This window comes from Oncorhynchus masou, chromosome 7, assembly GCF_036934945.1.
Source record: "Oncorhynchus masou masou isolate Uvic2021 chromosome 7, UVic_Omas_1.1, whole genome shotgun sequence".
Lineage (NCBI taxonomy): Eukaryota > Metazoa > Chordata > Actinopteri > Salmoniformes > Salmonidae > Oncorhynchus > Oncorhynchus masou.
Window position 1 is genome coordinate 23,526,146 of NC_088218.1, and position 26,046 is coordinate 23,552,191.

General features: G+C 43.8%; 1 protein-coding gene and 1 pseudogene across 1 annotated transcript in view; one reads left to right on the forward strand and one right to left on the reverse strand.

Annotated features, from left to right (window-relative positions):
* LOC135543545 (zinc finger protein GLI2-like) overlaps nt 1-8,004 on the reverse strand; it is an 83,756-nt gene extending 75,752 nt beyond the window's left edge. Inside the window, exon 1 of the mRNA XM_064970895.1 lies at nt 7,542-8,004. The gene's annotated coding sequence lies outside the window, so the exon portion shown is untranslated. The remainder of the gene's footprint in view (nt 1-7,541) is intronic.
* The window catches only part of LOC135543083 (uncharacterized), a 36,126-nt pseudogene continuing 10,235 nt past the window's right edge, over nt 156-26,046 (forward strand).

Below are 26,046 nucleotides of genomic sequence, written 5' to 3' on the forward strand. Positions count from 1 at the left end.
TTACCCACGCACCGCTACCGCATAAGAGCAGACCGGAGCCTGGGAATCCACACTGAATCACCGCTATTCACTACCACACAATACATATCATGATTATTTCACTTCAATTGGTGTTTCACTTCAATTAGTGAAGTCAAACAATAGAGAAACGAAGCATGATTCAGGTAAGAATCCCAAAAGTCACATGCCGAGGCTGAGACTGAGTGGTCCTGAGGGGCAGTGATGCTCCTCTCTCTCTCTATAGGATCAGAGGAGATTGCTTGGTTGGCTTGTTGTGGTCAGACGAACCAGAGAGGAGACGAGATGAAGAGAGGAGCCCCGTGGATAAGAACCCATCCCCTGCCTGTAAGTATAGTATCCTGTGGGCGATCTCTTTAGGTCCTGGCAATGTCATACAGATGTTGAGCTTACGGCTCCAACTCCACGTCAGAGGAGAAACCACCTACGAGAGGATTTAGCCTGTCACCCTGACTCAGCCCAAAGAATGACTGCTCCTCTCTCGTCTGTTAGAGATAGAGGCCTCTTCAGGCAAAGAGGAGGAGGCGCTCGTCTCTAAACACAGATTCACTGTAGCAAACAGGGCTCGCTCCGCTATGTGTACTGCCCAGAGCAACGAGGGTTGCGCCCTGGGCCTTCATATCCCTGAGCAACAGTGAAGTGGCATGTGGGCATTGATTAACCACTTGGTATCCCCACTGTCTTATCATCCAGAGGCCAAATGGTGTGTTAATTAAACTGTGTTACACACCTCATGTTTTACAGCCACTGTTTGGACTCCTTCCGTCATCTCTGCTGTTGGCAGCTGAGGCTCTAAAAGGGTGAGTAACTGTTCATCACTAAAACGTCACCCTGATCAGCAACGCCCTGATCTCACTATTTAGCGCAACATTAACCTCTTAACCAATCAGTAAGCTCCTGCTCAGAGGAAGCTGTCGCCATGACAGGGAAGCACCACAGCCAGAGGGATCTCTTCAAACACCCTTAAGCCATGGCTGTAACCACTCTCCAGTCCGTCCACCAGCCACAGCTGTCAAACAGCGGCATAACAGAGTGAAACACACACAGCTCACCTTAAACTCCATGCAGTACTAATGGCTACTGACACCGTGGAAGGCCCAGTGACCCCAGCGAGGCTCTGGTGCTCAGTGTGAAGGCATAAGGGCCCACAGGATGAAGACTGCTACTGCCCCTGACAGTCCTTGGCTGCGTCCCAAGTGAGACCCTACTCCCGATATAGTGCACTACCCTATGGGCCCTGGTCAAAAGTAGTAAATAGGGAATAGGGCGCCCCTTTAGAATGCAGTCCTTGCCTTCTACAGGGAGGAGCGAGGCCTCGTAGGGCCCATGGAGAGCCCCAACCAGATCCTGACCCTGCGCCTGATTGTAGGAGCTGGGAGCTGTGTGCTGCCGTGTGGGGAGAAGATGGTAAAGGGGATTGATTGCTAAGGGATAACACATGGGCTGGGTGTATACCACATGTAAGACAAGCCCTGTCCTGGGTTCTCTAGTCTGTCAGTAAGGAGTCTGTGGCTTGGCAGCGTTTCAGCTCTTTTCCAATGTCATCACTTGTCGTCCTGATCTAATACAGAACCCCTACAGGCAGGATTTGGGTTGTCTGCTTTGAAGCTATTCAGCGCTGACAAATAAGTTATCACATCTCAAGTTTCTTACCTTGCCATGGCCAAATCATGAATGCACTTCTTTATGCGAAATCAAAACGACCCCTTACCCTCTGACACCATTCAAAGTCCACTGATTCCCTGGCACCCGTCACTGGTTTTAGGCTGCATTTGAAATGGTTGGTGTTGTTGATTCTGTTTACTTCTTTTCACTGCACGAGGACATTTCTGTTACTGATATCTGTCTCTCTCTGGCATCACAGATTACACACACACACACACACACACACACACACACACACACACACACACACACACACGCACGCACACGCACACACACACACACACACACACACACACACACACACACACACACACACACACACAAAAACACACACACACACACACACACACACACACACACACACACACACACACACACACACACACACACACACACACACACACACACACACACACTCCCTGTTGCTGTAAAAAGGAGTGAGGAGAGATCATCAGGGTTATAGCGTCCCTTCAGGAATGAATTAACTGGTGAATCAAAGCAGAGCCATAGGAACTAAGAGTCGCACTACATTAAATACAGTACTGAGGAGCAGAGGATGAGAGGAGGAGAGAGGCCCATGTCCCCTGTGGCCCTCTGGTCCGGACCTTTGATTTCTCGTGTGTGTGTGTGTGTGTGTGTGTGTGTGTGTGTGTGTGTGTGTGTGTGTGTGTGTGTGATGCCATTGCATGAATGCTATTGCATGAAAGCTCTGTTTTCATCATGTATAATTGCATTTGTGTTAAAATAGATTTTTCTGCATATGATACAGTATCTTAGTATGAGGGGCACAACTGGTTGGGATTGATTAATAACAATTAGAATCTAGATTATGCAAAAACAAAGATATGTGAGAGAGAGGGAGAGAGAGAGAGAGAGAGAGAGAGAGAGAGAGAGAGAGCAAGACAGAGCGAGAGAGAGAGAGAGAGAGAGAGGACATTAGAGTAAGATAAAGAGAAAGAAATCAAGAGAGGGAGAGAAAGAGAGAGAAATAGAGTAGGCTAAAGAGAAAGATATATATATACTGTATATGGAGAGATAGAGAGATAGAGAGAGAGAGGCTCAGTGAGCACAGCCTTGCCATTGAGAAGTGTAGACACAGGAAAACCTGGCTCCCTGTAGAGGAAACCTGAGACAGGGCTGCATTTCCTGAGAAAATGTCAAAAATATAAAACAATTAGAGTGTCATTTCCCCAAATTTGAAACCCTAATTCAAGGTTTCAAAGACCTCTGTGATGAGAGTAGGCTACCAGTCCTGTTGGGGGAGGACGCAGAGACCTGTGGGTTGGCAGCGCACTACATTGCTGCCTGCCATAAGATGAGGGACAGTGTTTGACAGACCAATCAACCTGCACATGTACTCTACTGTATGCTTATTGTTATTGTTCAGTTATTTTGACCCTTGGTTATTGTTGTTACTGTTGTCCCGTTGACAATTTTGATTGATAAGCTTTGGCAATATGTACATTGTTACGTCATGCCAATAAAGCAAATTGAATTGAAATTGAGAGAGTGAGAGAGAGAGAGTGAGAGAGAGAGAGAGAGAGAGAGAGAGAGAGAGAGAGAGAGAGAGAGAGAGAGAGAGAGAGAGAGAGAGAGAGAGAGAGAGAGAGAGAGAGAGAGAGAGAATATAGAGGCAGTCTGATCGAAAGAAATTAAATAAGTATGACCTGTAGATATCTACAGTGATTGAGCTGAGACTCTTAAAAGCTAAAATTTGAATGTGTTGTTAAGATGGTCTTATAATGCAAGATACATCCCAGCTAGCACATTTGATTCCTTGGAAGTTGTGGGAACGTACATTTTTGGTTTTCCATTTATTCTGGGAATGAAACCATAAGTTTCCTGACTGGTAAAAGTGAACATTTTTTTAAATGTTCTGAGAACAGAAGTGAAAATTTGGCCTGTTCTGGGAAAGTTAATTTTTAGGTTGCAGGGAAGTTCTTGGAACATTTTACGGTGGTTCCCTGAAGGTTTTCCTTGGAGGTTTTATTCATGTTATGAGAATGAATATTATTGGTTATTTGAAGATAATCATTTAACGTTCTTAGAACATGTTTCAATAATACTGCTAACTTGAGCTAACAGTTTTGAGCTCCGACAGAAATGAATCTGCTTAAGTATTAATCATGCAAACACATGTATTTTTTTATTGTGGAACGGTTTCAGGGAGATTCAAACCTATAATCTTTAGCTAGCATGCCATGTGTTTTCTTTACTCATACAGAGCTGGTCATTTTTGTCTATTCAAACAGAACTCATTTCAAAGGAAACAAGCATTTATAAGATCAAGTGTGGCCAATTAGTGGGCGTGGCCAACACTCCTGAACACATTTAACAAGATAGAGGATAGAGAGAGATTTGTTTACATTCTTAGAACGTTCTTTGAATGATACTAACGTTTTCTTGTGGTTTTCATGGAACATTTTCTAAATGTTCTGAGACCATGACTTTAAATAAAACCATGACGAAACCTATAGAAATCGTTATGCTGAATTACTAAATGAATTACAGGAATGTTCTCGGAACAATTTGAGAACATTACTTAAATAGAACCATAAGGAAACATGTAAGAAAAGTTATGCTGAAGTACTGAAATTCACACCTAAGAAACGTGAATGTTATGCACTAGCTGGGCACCCTGCACCATTCCCAGAACATTGTGGGAAGGTTGTACGCAAAATAACCATAGGACAACCACACTCTCACCAAGCTCTAACAAACATATGGTTCTCAGAATGTTATGTGCTGGCTGGGATATTGGCCTCTTTTTTTTAATAACATTTTTTCAAATGAAAGAAAACTTATATTAGACAAGGCAGTGTAACGAGCAGATAAATAGTTGATGGAGGCTAAGTTAAACAATGGAATTCAACAAAGTGTGATTAATATTCAAATTCCCTCCAAAGATAGCAATTGTTTTGACCTGAGCCAGATGTGATGTGGTGTTGAGAGGAATAGTACAACAATGTTCACGCCTTTGTCTGAGCCAAAGCTGTAGAAACAGCCAAGCTGGATAACTGTATAATACCATTTACACGAAGGTGAAAATTCATGGTATTAAAACTGACAGTTTCAAACTTTGCGGTCAGAGTTTTCCCTCTGAAACAGAGGAAAGCATAGTTTACACAACCTGACAAAATCGACTCACTTCACATGATGTAATCCATAAGGACTGTGCCATAAGAAATATGTGAGGTGAGCCACTGTTTTTTAGTGGTTCTAGTGTTGTCCCCTTAGGACAGAGACAGTTAATGCTGCCTTTGTCGATAGAGCCATAGCGCAAGTACACACACACACACACACACACACACACACACACACACACACACACACACACACACACACACACACACACACACACACACACACACACACACACACACACACACACACACACACACACACACACACACACACACACACACACACACACACACACACACACACACACACACACAGCCTCCAGGGCAGACTGCTGTGGTCAGGGGCCTCTCTGAACAAACCAAAATATTAGTTTTATGGAGGGTATGTCAGCAATTACTACTCTTTGCTGTGTGGGAAGAAGGGAACCTCTGAGAGAGAGAGGGGGAGAAAGAGATAGAGAGAGGGAGGGGAGGGGAGGGAGGGGAGGGGAGAGGAGAGGAGGGGAGGGGGAGGGGAGGGGAAGGGAGGGGAGGGGAAGGGAAGGGAGGGGAAGGGAGGGGAGGGGAGGGGGAGAGTAAGTAAGCATTTCACTGTTAGTCTACACCTGTTGTTTATGAAGCATGTGACAAATAACATTTCATTTGATTTGAGAGAGGGAAGGGGTTAGTCATGTCATGTGATTTAGTGTAGTTTGATTGTAAATTCCCACTTCTTAACAGTTGGACATCAGATAGCATTTAACACAGTAATTTCTCATCTTTTCAAACAGGCAGAAATAAGAATAAGGTAGCATCCAATTCGAAAGTTTATTTCACTACATGGTAATGCAAATGGATGGTTTAAGCCTTAACCAACCTGTTATTTCTAGTGTTTAGCCAGTGGCATTTCCTTCCCCCTGCCTGAACGACTTCCTAGGCCAGATCGCTTAATTGGTGCTGTGTTCTTGTTTATGGGGATAAGATACTTTTCAATCCTCTCAGTGGGGAGTTTGACTCACATCCAGGCATCTCCCCTGCTCCTCGCTCTCTCCTGAATACTAGACTCAACTTCTATTCCACTTTTTCAAACACTTAAGAAACCAGGAAATCCCTCTCTTTTTGTCTGCGTTCTCTGGAGAAAAGAAAAGCTAGCAGAATCAATAAAGGCATTCGTGGAGTGGGCCAGCGATGTGAAAACGGCTGCAGAATGGCTCTGCTTGGTGAGTGTCTACGTCCCAAATGACACCATATTTCCTATCCAGTGCACTGCTTTTGACCAGGGCTGGATAGGATGCCATTTGAGAGGCTGAGATGAAAGTGGGGGTAGGTTGATGACCGCAGCCCCAAGCCTCAGTCGCCTTTGAATAATGTGAATGGCCCATCATTTCTTTAAACCTTTTCAACTCTTCGTTGCCTGACTGCTGGAACCCTTCATTCTGCACAAAAACTTTTTTTCTAGTGCAAATGAACTAAACCAGCCAACAGGACATTCACGTAAAAACACACAGGTCCCAGTCCAGAACCAACTCTGTTTGGAAACAGAGAGTGGTAACATATTAGAGGAAGGTATTGATTTATTCAGAACCTTTTTTGATATTGACACTCATCTTCGTACATTTCGATTATAATGCTTATCTCTATTAACAAGCACCTCTAGCTTATTTTCTCTCAAATAAAAACAAGACTATTAGCAAATGCATCTTCAAATGTTGTTTCATGTTTTGATTGTAATTTATTCACACATTAATCACACACCAGGGAAACATTAACAATGAATATTAATTGCATCCATTGAAATGCACAGCAATGTAGATTTTCTGCATTGAGTGTGACTGCTAATGACTCAGTAGTAAACACACGCATTTTCTGCTAGTTGGATACCTTTCAGATTCAGGGGATTTAGGAACGGTATCTTTCAATCAAGTAGGCTAAAGTCACGAAAGCTCAAATTAAATCTAGAATCCTTCATTAAAACAATAACAAAGCGAACATCCAGACTCTGTTTTGGTAAAAAGCTGAGGGATGGGCCTGGAGACATGTAACCACGCTCAAATTCATATACACAGCTATGGATGCAAGGACTGACCATCCATGATGTCAAAATTATGGTTTGAACCATGTTCTGAGGTTTTACAGCGTTTGTTTACATTTACATGATTTACAAATATAAGGACTAAATATTGGACTAAAACAAGCTTATATTTGGGGTTATGATGCGGTACGACAGTTGAACTAAATTTATATTCTTCAAAAATCAATGGGTATATCATTTAAAAAAATGTAAGTAAATGTTTTTATGTAGCAACTAAGGATTCTCGCTATGCAACCATAGGGCTATGATGTCTCGTGCACAGCTCTGAGCGCATCTACTGACAAATAGATCAAGTTGCAGCGGAGCATTTGTGACATTCCAATGTGAAGTCGGTTAAGTTGAAAGTGGAGATGTTTCAAGTAACTCCGAATGGGACGTTTTGTCTAAATCTATATGATTCATGTTCACAATTTTCATAGTTTTGTATTTATTCTGTATGGTCAACATTCCAAAGAAAACGCTATTTTAATAGGTTACGTTTTAAATAACATTTTAGGCAATTCAAAGTAACAATTTCAAATTTGCATTGAAATGAATATTTCAAATGATTGACTAGCCTATTCACAATAAGAATAATATTCTAATAATGAATAAGAAATATGATTTCCAGAGTTCATCATCACATGCATGTCCAGTCCACCTACCCCAGTGGTGATGACTGTGGTCGGTATGGTCTGACCCGGTGCGTCTCCCTCGGTTCTGTTTGCCCACTAGTTCTGTACAAGCAACGCGATCGAAGATTACCGTTAGGTCAAACTTTCTCGGTCAAAAAGCAAGAAGTAACAAATTCCTTCCAATGCAAGGATGAAATCCATAAGTTATATTCTAGTAGCCTAAACACGATCAAGACTAACTACATTCCTCTTCCCAACTTGTCATAAAGTTCACCGTAAAACTTTATGTGTGTCGACTCAACTTTTTACAATCCATCACCGAGAATAAACGAAACAAGTTTTTGAAATCGATCCTCCCTTACTAAGAAAACATTTGCACGATATCGAACGTTGTAGCCTGAAGAGGTCTAAAAGGTTTGAGGGTGGTTCGTTCTTCGTCAGAAATGTGGTATTGAGACGCCAGGCTGGTATGTTTTCAATCTGGTTCTCTCTCTCCCCCCTCTCTCTCTTCTCTCACTCCTCGCTAGCTCTCCGGTGAGTATTTCCATTTGCTGTACCAGATGGGCCGGGCTAGCCAAACCAACTAAGGCTCAAGGTTTAGGGAAAAGTTGTGTAAAGTTTCACCATTGTTTAATATTAAGAGTTTGACCTGCATCCAAGCTCCCCATAAGGTTTTAGTGTCTCAGCCAATTAAAATAGACATGTTTTAAATATACTTATATGTATATATTTAAAACATATTAGACTAGGGTTTGTATGTGTAGGATATTTTATGTGTAGATAGGATGTAAAAGTACGAAATAATTGCATAATAATAACATTACATTTAGATAAATGAACAAACTTGAGTCGTTTTGTATGCTGAAATGTATGTAATGTTTTTATCCTCAACAGTAAACAACCAACGTCCTTACCACCCGAATTCCAGCCCTTCTTATTACCTTGAAGTGCAGACACTGAAACGTGTGTAGCCCCATTTAACGATTCATTCAATTAATTACATAAATTATAACAAATATGATCATTAATGCCTATTTGGAATATTGGAGCCAAGAAACACAAATCTGCCATAACAAGATAATTACCCTAATGTATGCCATAGGTATTTAGTCTTACTATAATGGATTAATAATGTATTCATTTTGACAATCATATCCATCCACGACATGTTGTCTATCCCAATTCTCTAGAGCACCTGTGATTGAGCAGTTATTAATCAATCGAACTAAAGATATTGGACATTTGGAGAATATAGGCTTATGTAATTTCTAGAATTGATTCTAACTCAAATTGTATGTACGTCCATTCCTTCTTAGACCATTGAACGGTTTTATTTACATGGCAGAACTGTATTTATTGTATATAGGCCTGGTATATTTTCCAGTAACTGCCGTGATTGCTGCAGACAGCACAGAACGGGCCCTTTTCCTTTCTAACCATTCAGACAAGTTCCAGTCTAAAATTCAGTCAGTGTTCAAAAAACAAGCATACAGGTAGGCCTACGGTCTGTCACTTTATTTAACCAGGCAAGTCCGTTAAGAACACATTCTTATTTACAGTGACAACCTACCGGGGAACAGCGGGTTAACTGCCTTGTTCAGGTGCAGAACGACAGCTTTTTGTTGTTGTTAGCTTGGGGATTCGATCCAGCAACCTTTCGGTTACTGGCGCGGCGCGGCGCAACGCTCTAACCCCTAGGCTAGGCTAACACTAGGCTACCTTCATCCCGCATTCTTTACAAATATATATGAATATATTAACCAATTGATATATTTAACCAATAGTCCAGTAGCAAAGCTGAATATGGTCATTTCATATAAAACAATGACATCTAGTGGAACGATGGATAACTTGCATGGACAAAGACATTTAGAGAGCTGTCAATAGGTCTGTCTACCTTGGGCAATTAGAGCCTCCGTAGTTTACAGTGCAGAACATTTGGAATCAAATGCAATGTATTCTAAGTAACCCCATCCATCATGGTAGAGATCGGTGCATTCTACAACCCACAGGGGCCTACTTCAGAACTCATATAGAGGCCATAGCAGTGCACTGTGTGTCCATGACTGTTTTTAAAGGTTTGTTCACCAAGTACCAAGGGACTTTCGGGCCTTGTTCTTGTGCCAGAAGATCGTAAAGACAGGATTTTTAATGAGTATCTTGGCATCCTGTCATCAGAAGAAAAGAAAACAAGAGAGAGGAGGGGTAGAGGCCTTGGGAGGGAAGAGGCAAAGAGGTGTCAGAGTTGGGGTGTGGTTGATGGTTGCACAGTGAAGTTATTGTGAGATCATACTTGTGAGATTTTTCCGTATGATCTCACACATTCCTAAAACAGCACCACCGCCTCCTGTATACAGATAGAGCCAATGAAGTCAATGTTGCGTGCAGCTGTGGGTTTTCAAAGTCCGTTCATTTGTGTTTTTTTTAGCATGTATTGGAAAACAATATGAAAAGCAAAAATGGTTTCCAGCACCGCACGATACAATTGAATTACTAATGTTTCTTCCATATTACACCACGTAGCGGCAGTAAGTCTCCTGTTGTTGATACGTTGACCCTTACTGAGATATTCATTAACCATATTTCTGTTCTTGAGTGCGTTACTACTGCTTCAGTATCTGGTCCTCTGTAGCTCAGTTGGAAGAGCACGGCGCTTGCAATGCCAGCAGTGGGTGCAATTCAAATGTATACGCCCATTAGAGTTAGCCGCTTTGGATAAAAGTGTCTGATAAATGGAATATATTATTATACAGTGCATTCGGAAAATATTTAGACCCCTTGACATTTCCCACATTTTGTTATGTTACAACCTTATTTTAAAATGGATTAAATAAAAACAAATCCTCAGCAATCTACACACAATACCCCGTAACGACAAAGCAAAAACAGGTTTTAAGAAATTTTGCAAATGTATAAAAAACATAAATACCTTATTTACATAAGGAATTCAGACCCTTTGCTATGAGACTCGAAATTGGACTCAGGTGCATCATGTTTCCATTGCGCATCCTTGAGATGTTTCTGCAACTTGATTGGAGTCCACCTGTGATAAATTCAATTGATTGGACATGATTTGGAAAGGCACACACCTGTCCTACAGTTGACAGTGGATGAAGACAGTGCATGTCAAAGCAAAAGGAAAGCCATGAGGTCGAATGAATTGTCCGTGGAGCTCCGTGACAGGATTTTGTCGAGGCACAGATCTGGGAAAGAGTTCTAAAACATTTCTGCAGCATTGAAGGTCCCTAAGAAAACAGTGGCCTCCATCGTTCTTAAATGGAAGAAGTTTGGAACCACCAAGACTCTTCCTAGAGCTGGCTGTCCGGCCAAACTGTGCAATCGGGAGGTTACCAAGAACCCGATGGTCACTGACAGAGCTCTGGACTTCCTCTGTGGAAGAACCTTCCAGAAGGACAACCATCTCTGCAGCACTCCACCAATCAGGCCTTTATGGTCGAGTGGCCAGACGGAAGCCACTCCTCAGTAAAAGGCACATGACAGCCCGCTTGGAGTTTGCTAAAAGGCACCTACAGAACTCTCAGACTATGAGAAACAAGATTCTCTGGTCTGATGAAACCAAGATTCAACACTTTGGCCTGAATGCCAAGTGTCCAGTCTGGAGTAAACCTGGCATAATCTCTATGGTGAAGTATGGTGGTGGCATCATCATGCTGTGGGGGTGTTTTCCAGTGGCAGAGACTGGGAGACTAGTCAGGATCGAGGCAAAGATGAAAAGTACAGGGAGATCCTTGATGAAAACCTGCTCCAGAGCACTCTGGACCTCAGACTGGGGCGAAGGATCACCTTCCAACAGGACAACAACCCTAAGCACACAGCCAAGACAATGTAGGAGTGGTTTCAGGACAAGTCTCTGAATGTCCTTGAGTGGCCCAGCCAGAGCCCGGATTTGAACCCGAACGAACATCACTGGAGAGACCTGAAAATAGCTGTGCAGCAACACTCCAAATCCAACCTGACAGAGCTTGAGAGGATCTGCAGAGAAGAATGGGAGAAACTCCCCAAATGCAGGTGTGCCAAGCTTGTAGTGTCATACCCAAAAAGACTCCAGGCTGTAATTGCTGCCAAAGGTGCTTCTAAAAAGTACTGAGTAAAGGTTTCTGTTTTTTATTTTCATTATATTAGCAAAAATCTTTAAAATCCTGTTTTTGCTTTTGTCATTATGGGGTATTGTGTGTAGATTGATGAGAGGAAAAAACTATTGAATCCATTTTAGAGTAAGGCTATAACCTAACAAAATGTGGAACAAGTCAAGGGGTCTGAATACTTTCCGAAGGCACTGTCCATTATGGTAGTCTAGAGTGATCATTTTTGGAATCCATGGTGAGATGGTGAAAGGGTTAGATGAACTATCTTAGTAATGCAGCAGGAATCCAGACAGACTATTATAAGTTCTATGAACTGAATAGTCCCTGAAATCCTTTAGTAAGTCTCCATCTAGTGGTATTACAATCACTCACAGTACACAGAGAAAGGACAATAATGGCAATAGGTGTACAGTACAGTGAAGTTAATGTACGGTTGCTGCAATTTGAATAACATCATTGGACATTTTAAAGTGGGTATTCAGAAGATAACTTCAGTTCTTTAAACACGTTTACTAAATGTTCCAATTCACATAGAAAAATGGCAATTAAATGAAATAATGGTGGATCTGTGATCAAAGATGTAAATCTGTAATGAATCTTGGCTAATTTACCTGATGGATGGGTAGAGTTTAGTCTTCAGTAACCTTAGATCCTGATCACATGCTGGATGACCTCTGACCTTTAATATCCGCAGAGGTTTCTTTGTGACCCTGACAGACACACACCTACACGCACGCACGCCCTGGACGAGTGTGTTTTGTATCAGATATGCTGCCTGGCCAGGCTGCATGAATAACACCCTGCCTTACTTGACCCCAGGTGACCTGTACATTTTCCATGGTAATTGAAGAGCCCAGACTCAGCCATGTTTGTTATGAGTGAGCCACACTGTTGACCTTAATGCTGGCACAGGATTGAGATTGATCCACCATGCAGCAGACCCACAGCACAGTACCATTTGATTGTGTGGTATCATTTCACCAGGGTGGGATGACATTACGTCACTGTGAAAACCAGATACAGAATAGGGAAATCTGCTGAATGGGTGCATTCTCTTCAAGGTGGTTCAAAGACATAAGGAATGAATGCATCCTTCACTGTCCAGTATATATTTTTCTCTGTTCTGTCCTCTTTTGTAAAGTAGAATGCAATTAGCACACGTTCATGATGTATTTTGTATTAGATCATGACGCTCAGACTACTAATACACATTATGCGCAGAAATCTCAACCTCGGATTCAGATTTATTCTTACAAAACCTCCGGATCAGGGCGTTCAGCAACAAAGACACAAATGACGCATTGGTGTCCTCAGGGGTGTGAAAGGGTTATACCCTCCGCTGCCATCATCTATTCAGCTTCCTGCCAGCAATACAGTTCCCACAGATCACAGAGAGCACTCTCTGTTTCTCCCTTGAGTGTGCCTGCTGGCGCCACGCCAGGACGGGCTGAGCTGCCACTCTGAGGGACGAGGACAAGGGACGGCAGGCCCAGCCCAGTGAGACCAGAGACAATGGGTGCTGACACACCGACTGACTGACTCAGCCTGGCTGGTCTGGGCTCTGTCACCTCTCCTTCTGTCTTATGTCTTCTGTCTTCTCTTTCAGCCTGCTAGACCAGGTTGAGGCTGCAGTCTGCAGGGACAAGATGGGGACTACTGTATGAACGGTTTTAATCTATGATGTTTTACTCGTGAGATGGCACTTTGTCATTCGAACTGTATCTTCGACCAGCACCAAGTAGGACAACGTTTTAGTTCTTGTGTATGTACTGTGTCGGTAACCACCAGGCATTTTCAGTGGCATTTCTGTTGTTTAAACATACTTGAACACCATAGTTTGAGGTGTGGACTGTCTTAGAGTATTGTGGCTGTCATATGGGGTGGCAGGGTAGCCTAGTGGTTAGAGTGTTGGACTAGTAACAAAAAGGTTCAAATCAAGTTCAAATCCCTGCGCTGACAAGGTACAGATCTGTCATTCTGCCTCTGAACAGGCAGTTAACCCACTGTTCCTAGGCTGTCATTGAACATAAGAATTTGTTCTTAACTGACTTGCCTAGTAAAATACAGTGAGGCAAAAAAAGTATTTAGTCAGCCACCAATTGCGCAAGTTCTCCCACTTAAAAAGATGAGAGAGGCCTGTAGTTTTCATCATAGGTACACTTCAACTATGACAGACAAAATGAGAAAAAAAATCCAGAAAATCACATTGTAGGATTTTTTATGAATTTATTTGCAAATTATGGTGGAAAATAAGTATTTGGTCACCTACAAACAAGCAAGATTTCTGGCTCTCACAGACCTGTAACTTCTTCTTTAAGAGGCTCCTCTGTCCTCCACTCATTACCTGTATTAATGGCATCTGTTTGAACTTGTTATCAGTATAAAAGACACCTGTCCACAACCTCAGTCACACTCCAAACTCCATTATGGCCAAGACCAAAGAGCTGTCAAAGGACACCAGAAACAAAATTGTAGACCTGCACCAGGCTGGGAAGACTGAATCTGCAATAGGTAAGCAGCTTGGTTTGAAGAAATCAACTGTGGGAGCAATTATTAGGAAATGGAAGACATACAAGACCACTGATAATCTCCCTCAATTTGGGGCTCCACGCAATATCTCACCCCGTGGGGTCAAAATGATCACAAGAACGGTGAGCAAAAATCCCAGACGTGTCCCCCTGCTTAAGCCAGTACATGTCCAGGCCCGTCTAAAGTTTGCTAGAGAGCATTTGGATGATCCAGAAGAAGATGGTCAGATGAAACCAAAATATAACTTTTTGGTAAAAACTCAACTCGTCGTGTTTGGAGGACAAAGAATGCTGAGTTGCATCCAAAGAACACCATACCTACTGTGAAGCATGGGGGTGGAAACATCATGCTTTGGGGCTGTTTTTCTGTAAAGGGACCAGGACGACTGATCCGTGTAAAGGAAAGAATGAATGGGGCCATGTATCGTGAGATTTTGAGTGAAAACCTCCTTCCATCAGCAAGGGCATTGAAGATGAAACGTGGCTGGGTCTTTCAGCATGACAATGATCCCAAACACACCGCCCGGGCAACGAAGGAGTGGCTTCGTAAGAAGCATTTCAAGGTCCTGGAGTGGCCTAGCCAGTCTCCAGATCTCAACCCCATAGAAAATCTTTGGAGGGAGTTGAAAGTCCTTGTTGCCCAGCAACAGCCCCAAAACATAGAGGAGATCTGCATGGAGGAATGGGCCAAAATACCAGCAACAGTGTGTGAAAACCTTGTGAAGACTTACAGAAAACATTTGACCTCTGTCATTGCCAACAAAGGGTATATAACAAAGTATTGAGATCAACTTTTGTTATTGACCAAATACTTATTTTCCACCATAATTTGCAAATAAATTCATTAAAAATCCTACAATGTGATTTTCTGGATTTTTTTCTTCTCATTTTGTCTGTCATAGTTGAAGTGTACCTATGATGAAAATTACAGGCCTCTCTCATCTTTTTAAGTGGGAGAACTTGCACAATTGGTGGCTGACTAAATACCTTTTTGCTCCACTGTATATATATATCCATGATAACATTCTCAGCCAGTAGTTTTATAATGATCAATCAATCAATTTCATTTATAAACCACTTTTCTTTTTTTTTCTTTTTTTTACATTAGCAGATATCACAAAGTGCTATTCAGAAACCCAGCCTAAAACCCCAAACAGCAAGCAATGCAGATGTAGAAGTATAGTGGCTAGGAAAAACTCACGAGAAAGGCAGGAACCTAAGAAGACACCAAGAAAGGCCCATGATCACATGCATAGATTGATGGTGGCATCATGTTCACCTGTTGCCGACCTCTTCATAGACTCAGCCACTCTTATGTGCTCTTTTGTTCCTGGTACTCTACAAAGAGTCTGTTTCTCTTTGACACCCTAAAGGCTGTTTATTCATTCACATGCATTGGCAACACGCTGAACCACTTGTCTCATCCCATTGCATACACGTGTTTCAGTGTGAGAACCAGCGACCACCAGACAATCCATGTCACTGTTGTTATCCTGACTGAGAGTTTGAGACACCACACTGGACCAGGGAAAAGGAAAGATTACACTTAAGTGATCCAGATGAGTCATTTTGTTTTGGTCCAGTCACATCTCAGTGGACTAAGACGTTCCAGTCCTTGTTCTGCCCCCATAAACACTCAGTAAAAGGCCTGCCTGCCCAGAGCTTCCAGTGAACTCCCTCCTCTCTATTCTGTCCCAGGCTTAGGCCTGTGTGCTGCTAATTCAATAAGTGTTTATTTGTCACATTCAGGAAAGCAATAAACGCCTCATTGTTTCATTTTGTCTTCATTTATTCAATTGCCATTCCCCCTGCATTCATTCAGAAAAGCCTTCTCTCTCTCCCTCTCTCTCTCTCTTTGATATCAACAAGCAGCTCTTCTGTTGGGCAGACACAGGACACAGAACTTGAACCGCGGGCCATTTGACAGAGACTTGTTTTAGGGATGGGAAACTCGCCGGCATTATTAGCGGCGCCATTGTTATTAGCGCCAAGCTAGCTGCGGCAGTGGAAAGGGCCAGGCCCTGAATGGTGCAAGGCGAGTCCACGGCGAGGGAACGACCCGGGGGAGAGAAAGGGGATTAAAGCCTGTAGAGAAAGACAGGTCGCTGGTCATTGTGCGGGGCCGACGTGGGGATACGGCTTCCACGCAGCAGTGGGAGGTCTTCCGGCTGCTCATTGTTGAGAGGAGAGTTGCACGTCCTCAGAGGCTCACAGCATCAGGAATCCTTTCGGCGGCAGAGCTGACCCTGTGACATCACTCTACAGACACACTGCTGTGAGTATGAGTCTCCCCAAATCCAGTCAGACTCCACTGTGAGCCCTTAGAGCTTGTCTGCAGACTCCACCAGGCTACCTCATTTTCTTACTTCAGGGTATTGGGTAGGGCACTTCTCGGTGGTGCTCTGAGTGTAATGTAATAGTGTAGTGTTTTGTAGAACTGCATAATTAAAAGCTGGGATCTGTGAAAGGTGAAACGTTGCCACTGGTCACCCCAGGCACATTTGTTATTGTTTTTGAATAGGAGAAGTACACACTCTGCTGTTCTGTGGCATGTGCAGTGATGTCCGAGGGAGTAAGACCGTGTTTGTTGTTTGAAGTCGTTTCATTGTTGTAATATCACAAACAACTGTGGCAGTTTCACCGCAACGTATCCAAACTTGTAATGTTTTTTTTTAATCTTCACCCCCAGTAGTGTGTGATTGCGGCCCGCAATTCGGGGCGTTCTTGCATCCCGTTGGTTCCTGCATGAACGCCCCCCCGAGCACGACATCATCACGCTTGTGTGGCATTTTGATTTTCTGGATCTCCCCTGATTGTCGATGCAATTAAAATGTGGGTCATAAAGGAAAATCAAGTATTATCAGAGTTTTTGGGTGGGGAAGTACACTGCCTACCCGTGTCCTAGCTAGCTAGCTACTGGTGTCACCCCTGCCCCCCTCCTTCTGTTTACCGGAGTCCGAGCTATCAAACACAGTTCTGTGAACGACGCCGAGGCCAGGTGTTCGGCAGGTGGAAGCAAAGGACACTGTGCTTCCGTCTGCCAAACATCTGCCCTCGCCGTTGTTAACAGAACTGCGGGAAAGCACGGCCCGCCAGTGCCTCTTCTTCTTCTGTGGGGTTTATCTGCGATTGGCATCCAACGTTATGGTGCATTACCGCCACCTACTGTACTGGAGTGCCCCCCGCCTCCCGTCTGTGTACCGGAGTCCAGCTTAAAAATGCTAGTATAAAGAGGGGTTCCTGCAGATACAGGAATGCCCACATGCAGGAATGCACCAAATTGCACCTGTCTCTTCACACAAGGCATCACTGTTATTGCATTATTTTGAGCTGCAGGTGGAGACATAACTCAATAAGTTTAGTGTAGTAGAAGTATTTTACACTGAGCGATTTAAAGTAAATAATCAAACGAACAAAATAATGCTCATCACCCCGGTTGCGTATATAAAGCAAACTGTCTCATCATGTAGACATAACAATACTACAAACTATACATTGAAAAAGTCTTTCATTGAAGCTTTTCAGACAGTGCCTCTCTCTGTCAACCCTGAGGGTCTAATAGTTATGCGTTGTTGACTCTATTAAGGAGAAGTTATGGAGATCTGAGTTGGCTTTGGCGATGGTCTGAGTTCTGAGGCCCATCATAGCATGACCACCAATGATGCTATCACAAGGTAAACCCAAAACTTTAACTGCAAGGACTTACAATTTATTAATTTATTTTACTAGGTAAGTCAGTTAAGAACAAACTCTTATTTTCAATGACGGTCTAGGAACAGTGGGTTAACTGCCTGTTCAGGGGCAGAAGGACAGATTTGTGCCTTGTCAGTTTGGGGATTTGAACTTTACTAGTTTAACACTCTAACCACTAGGCTACCCTGCCGCCCCAAATAGAAACCTTTTGTTGATTACTGGATTGAAGTATAGAGAGGCTTACTATACATCAAAACAATTTAGTATGTGGCTATAATTGGCCATAAACACCAAACATTAGGAACACCTTTTGCCCTCAGAACAGCCTCAATTCGTCGGGGCATGGACTCTACAAGGTGTCGTAAGCGTTTCACAGGGATGCTGGCCCATGTTGACTTCAATGCTTCCCACATTTGTGTCAAGTTGGCTGGATGTCCTTTGGGTGGTGGATAGTTCTTGACACACAGGAAATTGTTGAGCGTGAAAATCTCAGCAGCACCTGGCACCTACTATGATACCCCCATTCAAAGGCACTTACATTTTCTTTCTTGCTTATTCACCCTCTGAATGGCACACATACCCAATGCATGTCTCGATTGTCTCAAGGCTTCAAAATCCTACTTTAACCTGTTTCCTCCCCTTCATCTATACTGATTTAAGTGGATTTAAGTGTCATCAATAAGGGGTCATAGCTTTTACTTGGATTCACCTGGTCCGTTGTCATGGAATCTGTTCTTAATGTTTTGTATTCTGCTCCTGAGTGTCTGCTCACTCCTAAGTGGCGCAGCGGTCTAAGGCACTGCATCTCACTGCTGGATGCGTCACTACAGACCCTGGTTTGATTCCAGGCTGTATCACAACCAGCCGTGTTTGGGATTCCCATAGAGCGCCGCGCAATTGGCCCAGCATCTTTAGGGTTTGGCTGTCATTGTAAATAAGAATTTGTTCTTAATTGACTTGCCTGGTTAAATATATTTAAAAATACTCTGTGTAGAAAAAGCAGTTTGAAGCCAACTTTATTGACACTAGAGAGCAGTAACGAGCCATAGGACACTTGGCAACCAGAAGACATTGAATTTGATGTCTTCTGTGTCATGATAGAAACAGATCATTTATGATATTTCTTGATACACAACATGATCATGTTCATGAGACTAATTATAATAAATTAGTGCATACAATGCATTCGAAAAGTATTCAGACCCCTTGACTTTTTCCACATTTTGTTACGTTACAGACTTATTCTAAAATCTATTTTTTTAAATTATCCTTATCAATCTACACACATTACCCCATAATGACAAATCAAAAAAATACAAAACAGAAATACCTTATTTTACATTAGTATTCAGATCCTTTGCTATGAGACTTGACATTGAGCTCAGGTGCATCCTGTTTCTATTGATCATCCTTAAGATGTTTCAACAACTTGATTGGAGTCCACCTGTGGCAAATTCAATTGATTGCATATGATTTGGAAAAGCACACACCTGTCCCACAGCTGACAGTGCATGTCAGAGCAAAAACCAAGCCATGAGGTCAACGGAATTGTCCATAGAACTCTGAGACATGATTGTGATGAGGCACAGACCTCGGGAAGAGTACCAAGAAATGTCTGCAGCATTGAATATCCCCAAGAACACAGTGGCCTCCATCAATCTTAAATAGAAGAAGTTTGGAAGCACCAAGACTCTTCCTAGAGCTGGCTGCCTAGCCATACTGAGCAATCAGGGGAGAACGGCCATGGTCAGGGAGATTAAGAACCCAATGGGCACTCTGATAGAGATACATAGTTACTCTGTGGAGATGGGAGAACCTTCCAGAAGGACAACCATCTCTGCAGCACTCCACTAATCAGGCCTTTATGGTAGAGTGGCCAGACGGAAGCCGTTCCTCAATACAAGGCACATGACAGCCCTCTTGGACTCTCAGACCATGAGAAACAAGATTCTCTGATCTGATGAAACCAAGATTGAACTATTTGGCCTGAATGCCAAGCGTCTGGAGGAAACCTGGGACCATCCTTATGAAGGAAGGTGGTGGCAGCATCATGCTGTGGGGATGTTTTTCAGCAGCAGGGCCTGGGAGACTAATTAGGATCAAGGGAAAGATGAACGGAGTGAACTACAGAGAAATCCTTGATGAAAACCTGCTCCAGAGCGTTCTGGACCTCAGACTTATGTGAAGGTTCACCTGCCAACAGGAACATGAAGCTAAGCACACAGCCAAGACAACGCAGGAGTGGCTTCAGGACAAGTCTCTGAATGTCCTTGAGTGGCTCAGCAAGAGCCCGGACTTGAACCCGACCGAACATCTCTGGAGAGACCTGAATATAGCTGTGCAGCGTCACTACCCATCCAACCTGACAGATCTTGAGAGGATCTACAAAGAAGAATGGGAGAAACAACCCAAATACAGGTATGCCAAGCATGTAGCGTCATACCCAAGAAGACTCAAGGCTGTAATCGCTTCCAAAAGGTGCTTCAACAAAGTACTGAGTAAAGGGTCTGAATACTTATGTAAATGTGAAATTTAAACATTTTTATTTGATAAATTAGCAAACATTTTAAAAAATAAGTTTTTGCTTTGTCATTATGGGGTATTGTGTGTAGATTGATGATGATGAAAAAAAACATTTAGTCCATTTTAGAATAAGGCTGTAACGTAACAAAATGTGATAAAAGTCAAGGGCTCTGAATACTTTCTGAAGGCACTGGATGTGCACTGTTGAGCCATGTTTTACATTCGGCATCACTACGTCAAGGGAGATATATTATTCTTTATAACAAAGATATTTAAAATATATTTCAGGATGTTGTTCATCCCCGGAAATAATAACCCGGAAACATAACAGTTTTGGAAAAAAATGTGGTCCAAAAAAAGTGGTCTCTTTCATTGACCCCAGTAAGTGGGCGATGGTGGGGTAAGTGAGCGATGGTGTCCTGTGTCAGTAGGGGGAGGTGCTGGTAGGTCAAAGTTTAATTGATGGAATGGGGAGGGTGGTATATTGTATATCTTAAATGTATGCCTTTAATATATAGACATTCAGACATACACTGAGTATACAAAACATTAAGAACACTTGCTCTTTCCTTGACAGACTGACCAGGTGAATCCTGCTCTTTCCTTGACAGACTGACCAGGTGAATCCTGCTCTTTCCTTGACAGACTGACCAGGTGAATCCTGCTCTTTCCTTGACAGACTGACCAGGTGAATCCTGCTCTTTCCTTGACAGACTGACCAGGTGAATCCTGCTCTTTCCATGACATAGACTGACCAGGTGAATCCTGCTCTTTCCTTGACAGACTGACCAGGTGAATCCTGCTCTTTCCTTGACAGACTGACCAGGTGAATCCTGCTCTTTCCATGACATAGACTGACCAGGTGAATCCTGCTCTTTCCTTGACAGACTGACCAGGTGAATCCTGCTCTTTCCTTGACAGACTGACCAGGTGAATCCTGCTCTTTCCTTGACAGACTGACCAGGTGAATCCTGCTCTTTCCTTGACAGACTGACCAGGTGAATCCTGCTCTTTCCTTGACAGACTGACCAGGTGAATCCTGCTCTTTCCATGACATAGACTGACCAGGTGAATCCTGCTCTTTCCTTGACAGACTGACCAGGTGAATCCTGCTCTTTCCATGACATAGACTGACCAGGTGAATCCTGCTCTTTCCTTGACAGACTGACCAGGTGAATCCTGCTCTTTCCATGACATAGACTGACCAGGTGAATCCTGCTCTTTCCATGACATAGACTGACCAGGTGAATCCTGCTCTTTCCATGACATAGACTGACCAGGTGAATCCTGCTCTTTCCATGACATAGACTGACCAGGTGAATCCTGCTCTTTCCATGACATAGACTGACCAGGTGAATCCTGATGAAAGCCACCATCCCTTATTGATGTCACTTGTTAAATCCACTTCCACCAGTGTAGATGAAGGGGAGAAGAGGTTAAAGAAGGATTTTGAAGCCTTTAAGTCTGCGACAGGGATGTTGTTTCGATGTGCCAATTCATAGACACGTTCTCTACATGTGAGGCTACTAAGCCCACGAAGCAGGTCTCTGTGCCTCTGCTTCTCTATCATAGACTCTCTTTCACAACGGTACATCGTTAGTTTTCTTCTTCTTTATTTCTTAGTAATGTACCTTTTCTGTGCCCTTCAGTCTATTTTCTCACCCCTTGCTGCTGCTCTTAATGTGCTTCTTCCCTTCTCTGGCTTCCTTGGCTACTCTCTCAAGAACCTCAAGGGGGAGGGGTTTACATTTGTATACACAGGACGTGACGATGTCTGCTCTGTGACAATACGAATACACTGCCTTGAGTTCCTATGCATGACACATTGCTAAAATAATATGCGTATTAATTAAGCATAAAACGGACAAAACGCAATCATCATTGGTATGGGTTATGGTGGCCGGTGGCTCAACTTACCTCATTGCTATTGGCTCAACTTCATCCCAAGGCAAACATTTTGACAATATTAGCCCACACAGCTACAAGGATGCACTTTGATGCTACTGGAGGTTTAACACCTCACATCGTGGCTTATATAGACCCCAACTGATGTATAAAATCATCTTCTAACTATCTAATTTGGTTTAGATAAGACGTCAATTCAACATCTATTCTACATTGGTTCAATGTAATTTCATTGAAACAACGTTGATTCGACCAGTTTGTGCCCAGTGGGAAGCATCATGAAACCCAGAACACAATAAATTCATTTGACTTTGTGAAAAGCCGTTTTTTTGGACCAATCTTGCTTACCACTTTTTCCATGTGGTTTCTTCCTTCACACACTCCATGAAATGATGACCTCGTCCTAAATATTCGGTCACATGATTCAATTTGTGTATGGTTTCCTAGAAACAAGGGGTGGCTCAATTAACCCTTTGGCTCGACTTACCCCACTCTCCCCTAAAGCACTCTTGTGCAAAGGGCATTGCTTTATCCTGGAAACAATATCCTTCATGACAACTTTTTCATAATTGATGGATCTAACTTTTCAGTGTGTACGTGTCTATTTGTGTGAGAGAGGGGGAAAAAACACGTGTAACTATTGAGAGACTTGATAGTTCATCTCTTGAGGTCACCCCGGTTGAAATCCAATAACATTATTGTTCGGAGAATGGCATTTTCTCTTTCAGTCCCTGAAAGAAACCCTACAGTTTCCCCTTGTTATTAATGGGCATGAATGCACAATGTCCTGTGTCTCAACAGTTTCCCAAGGTACCTGTGTACCAAGGGGAACCCCTCTGACATAAATAGGTTCATTGTACACCTCTGGAGTGATGTTTTCGAGACCCCTATGACTAAACAAATTGCTCCGTGACCCCAGAGCCCCCATATTTACTTGTGACAGGTGTATTAATTACAGCCGGGTTCCCTCCCCACCCTCCTCATTACACCCTGCTCTCTGGGCCTCTTTGTGAAGGGTTTTCCAACATGAGAGTGTCTAACCTTTGACCTTTAACTCTCGTATGGGTCCCCTCCCCTGGCCCCTGGCCTTGGTGGTCAGGGCCCCCAACTAGCCTTGTCTAAAGACGGCTGATTTATTTCCCAACACTCTGAGACTAAATTACTCCCTCCCTTCCCTGACCTCCCGCATTGTGCCGGATGAAGAGGCGAGAGGAGGAAAGGAGAGGAGGAAAGGAGAGGAGAACAGCCTTCCTTCCAGGCCAAATACAAGGGAGGGAGGCTGGGATTGGCAGCAGAGGACATGCATGAACCAACCCCGTCCCTTACCAAGGAAGTATTTGAAAATGAAAGGATGTTTCCCATCTGTTTCATCTCCCAGTTTGTCAGAGGAAGAGAGGGTGAGAGGGAGAGGAGGGAGACAGAGAGTGAGAGGGGAGGGAGAGAGAGCGCGAGAACATGTTTTTAATTATCACTGGTAAATACTTGTTGAAGAAGATAAGGAGATGTATTAGGAACAGCTGAGATAATCACCTGATAGTAAGAACAGAGAGCCACTTGATAACACGTAACAGTACATTCATTCATGTTACATTTTATTTGACCAAATCAGTCTTGGTGTGAACCAGTGGTTGGGGTGATGAGTGACTCCCGCCCCACAGGCTAAGAACCCCCCTGTGTTTTGGTGTACGTGAGGGGAAGCATAGCCCTGAGGGTAGGAAGGGGGGGTTGACGTGCGCCTCCCATGCCCCACCCTCTGTACCCTCACTCCCCCACTCCCTTGTCCATAGTATCATCAGCACAGTGGATTGAGAGCCAGCGGAGCCCTGACCTCACTCTCTGCCACACACACACACACACTCTCTGCCACACACACACACACACTCTCTGCCACACACACACACACACACACACACACACACACACACACACACACACACACACACACACACACACACACACACACACACACACACACACACACACACACACACACACACACACACACACACACACACACACACACACACACACACACTCTCTGCCACACACACACACACACACACACACACTCCGCCACACACATGCACCCACTCTCCTACACACACACTCCCATCCCACTGTGCAGCTCATCTCTGTCTGTCACAATGGAATGGCAGCGTGGCCTGGCTGTCACAACCTATTATCACTGAGGAGCCCAGGGCACTCTCTTTCTTTCTTCCTCTCTTTTTCTCTCTCTTTCTCCATACCTTCTTTCTCCAATTTCTCATTCTTGGCTGTTCTCTCTCTCACTGCCTCCCTCTCTCATGCTCTACCTCCCTCTTGCTCACTCTCTCTGTATCACTCACTCACTCACTCACTCACTCACTCACTCACGCGCGCGCGCGCACACACACACACACACACACAGACTGGACAATGGATGCCTGCTGTCCTCTCAGATGCTGATATTTCAATCAGCCTTTGTTTACTTGGCATCATTCGTGGCCTTGGGAGATCAATGGCAGCGGTGCTCTTTGTTAGCTCTGTGAACAGGCTGGAGGAGGAACGTGAGAAGAGAAGGGAAAGGTGAGAGCGGAGGGACGCCCCCGTAACATGGCTCCTCCCCCCACAGCCAGGCTCAGCACCATGGAGGAGGCCTCAGAGACCAGAGAGACCAGAGGGAAGATAAAACCGCAGCACTAATCACCGGTCTTCTCCGTCACCTCTGTCTAACCTCTGGTCGGCTCTGATTTGCACGCCTCACTCTTCACACCCTGCAGTTTGAGCCTGACACCACAGAGAAAGAGACCGCATTGCTGATTGAAAAGATTGGAGGATGATGATGGCACTAATGAGGATGATGATTAGGACGATGAGGATAGTGATGATGTCACAGTTGATGGGGATGACGATGATGAAACACACTCACTTTTGCATGTACCAGAAAAAGGTTCCCATTGGAGTCTGAGCCGCCGTAGCCAGCCAGTGTTTGTCTTATTTAGTGGGTGTCTTATTGTGCACTACATAGAGAATAGCGCGTCATTTGGAACACAGACAGTGGAATTAGGTGTGGTACAGGCTGAACCTCATGTGATGGCCTCGTACTGCATTCCAGACTGCCGGAGCATCTCTGAAATGTCATCGAATAAAGTGGACTGCAGACCAACATCTTAAACCTCCACTGGGACGTTGGTAAAAGCAACAACACAGACAGGAAAATAAGTCTCTTTCTGTACATATTTGTCCTTCCCGGGATTCTCCACAGACTCACTAGATCAAGGTACTTCCTTTCAACACGATCTTCATCTCCCCCAACTTTCATTCAACTTTGATGTTGCAAATCCACTGTTGCTCTTTGCTGCAGTACGCATTAAAGTAGACCTGCAAGGTTACCCTGTCTGTCTGGAGCTCTGTACGACCACATGTCTGGAATGAATTCTGCGGTAAGAATTCATTTTCGAAGGAAATGAAGCGACGGTGGTATTTGATGTTGACAAAAGATGCATACCGTCACCGCGAGCCGCGAGGCACTGACATTCCTGCTTTCTGTCTCTTGTTTTGGGATAATAACCGGAGCATTTCTGGTGCAGACAGACAAAGGGGTTACAAAGAGAAAACAAATGCCAGCAATGGACTTTGAGCTGAGACGAGAGAGAGAGGAGAGAGAGAGAGAGAGAGAGCTTCTTCTCTATTTGCTCCGAGGAATCTGCCGTCTGGCCTCTCAATCTCTAGGGGTGGAGGTGGTGGAGGTGGATGGGACTGGGGACAGAGGGGTGGAGGTGGTGGAGGTGGAGGGGACTG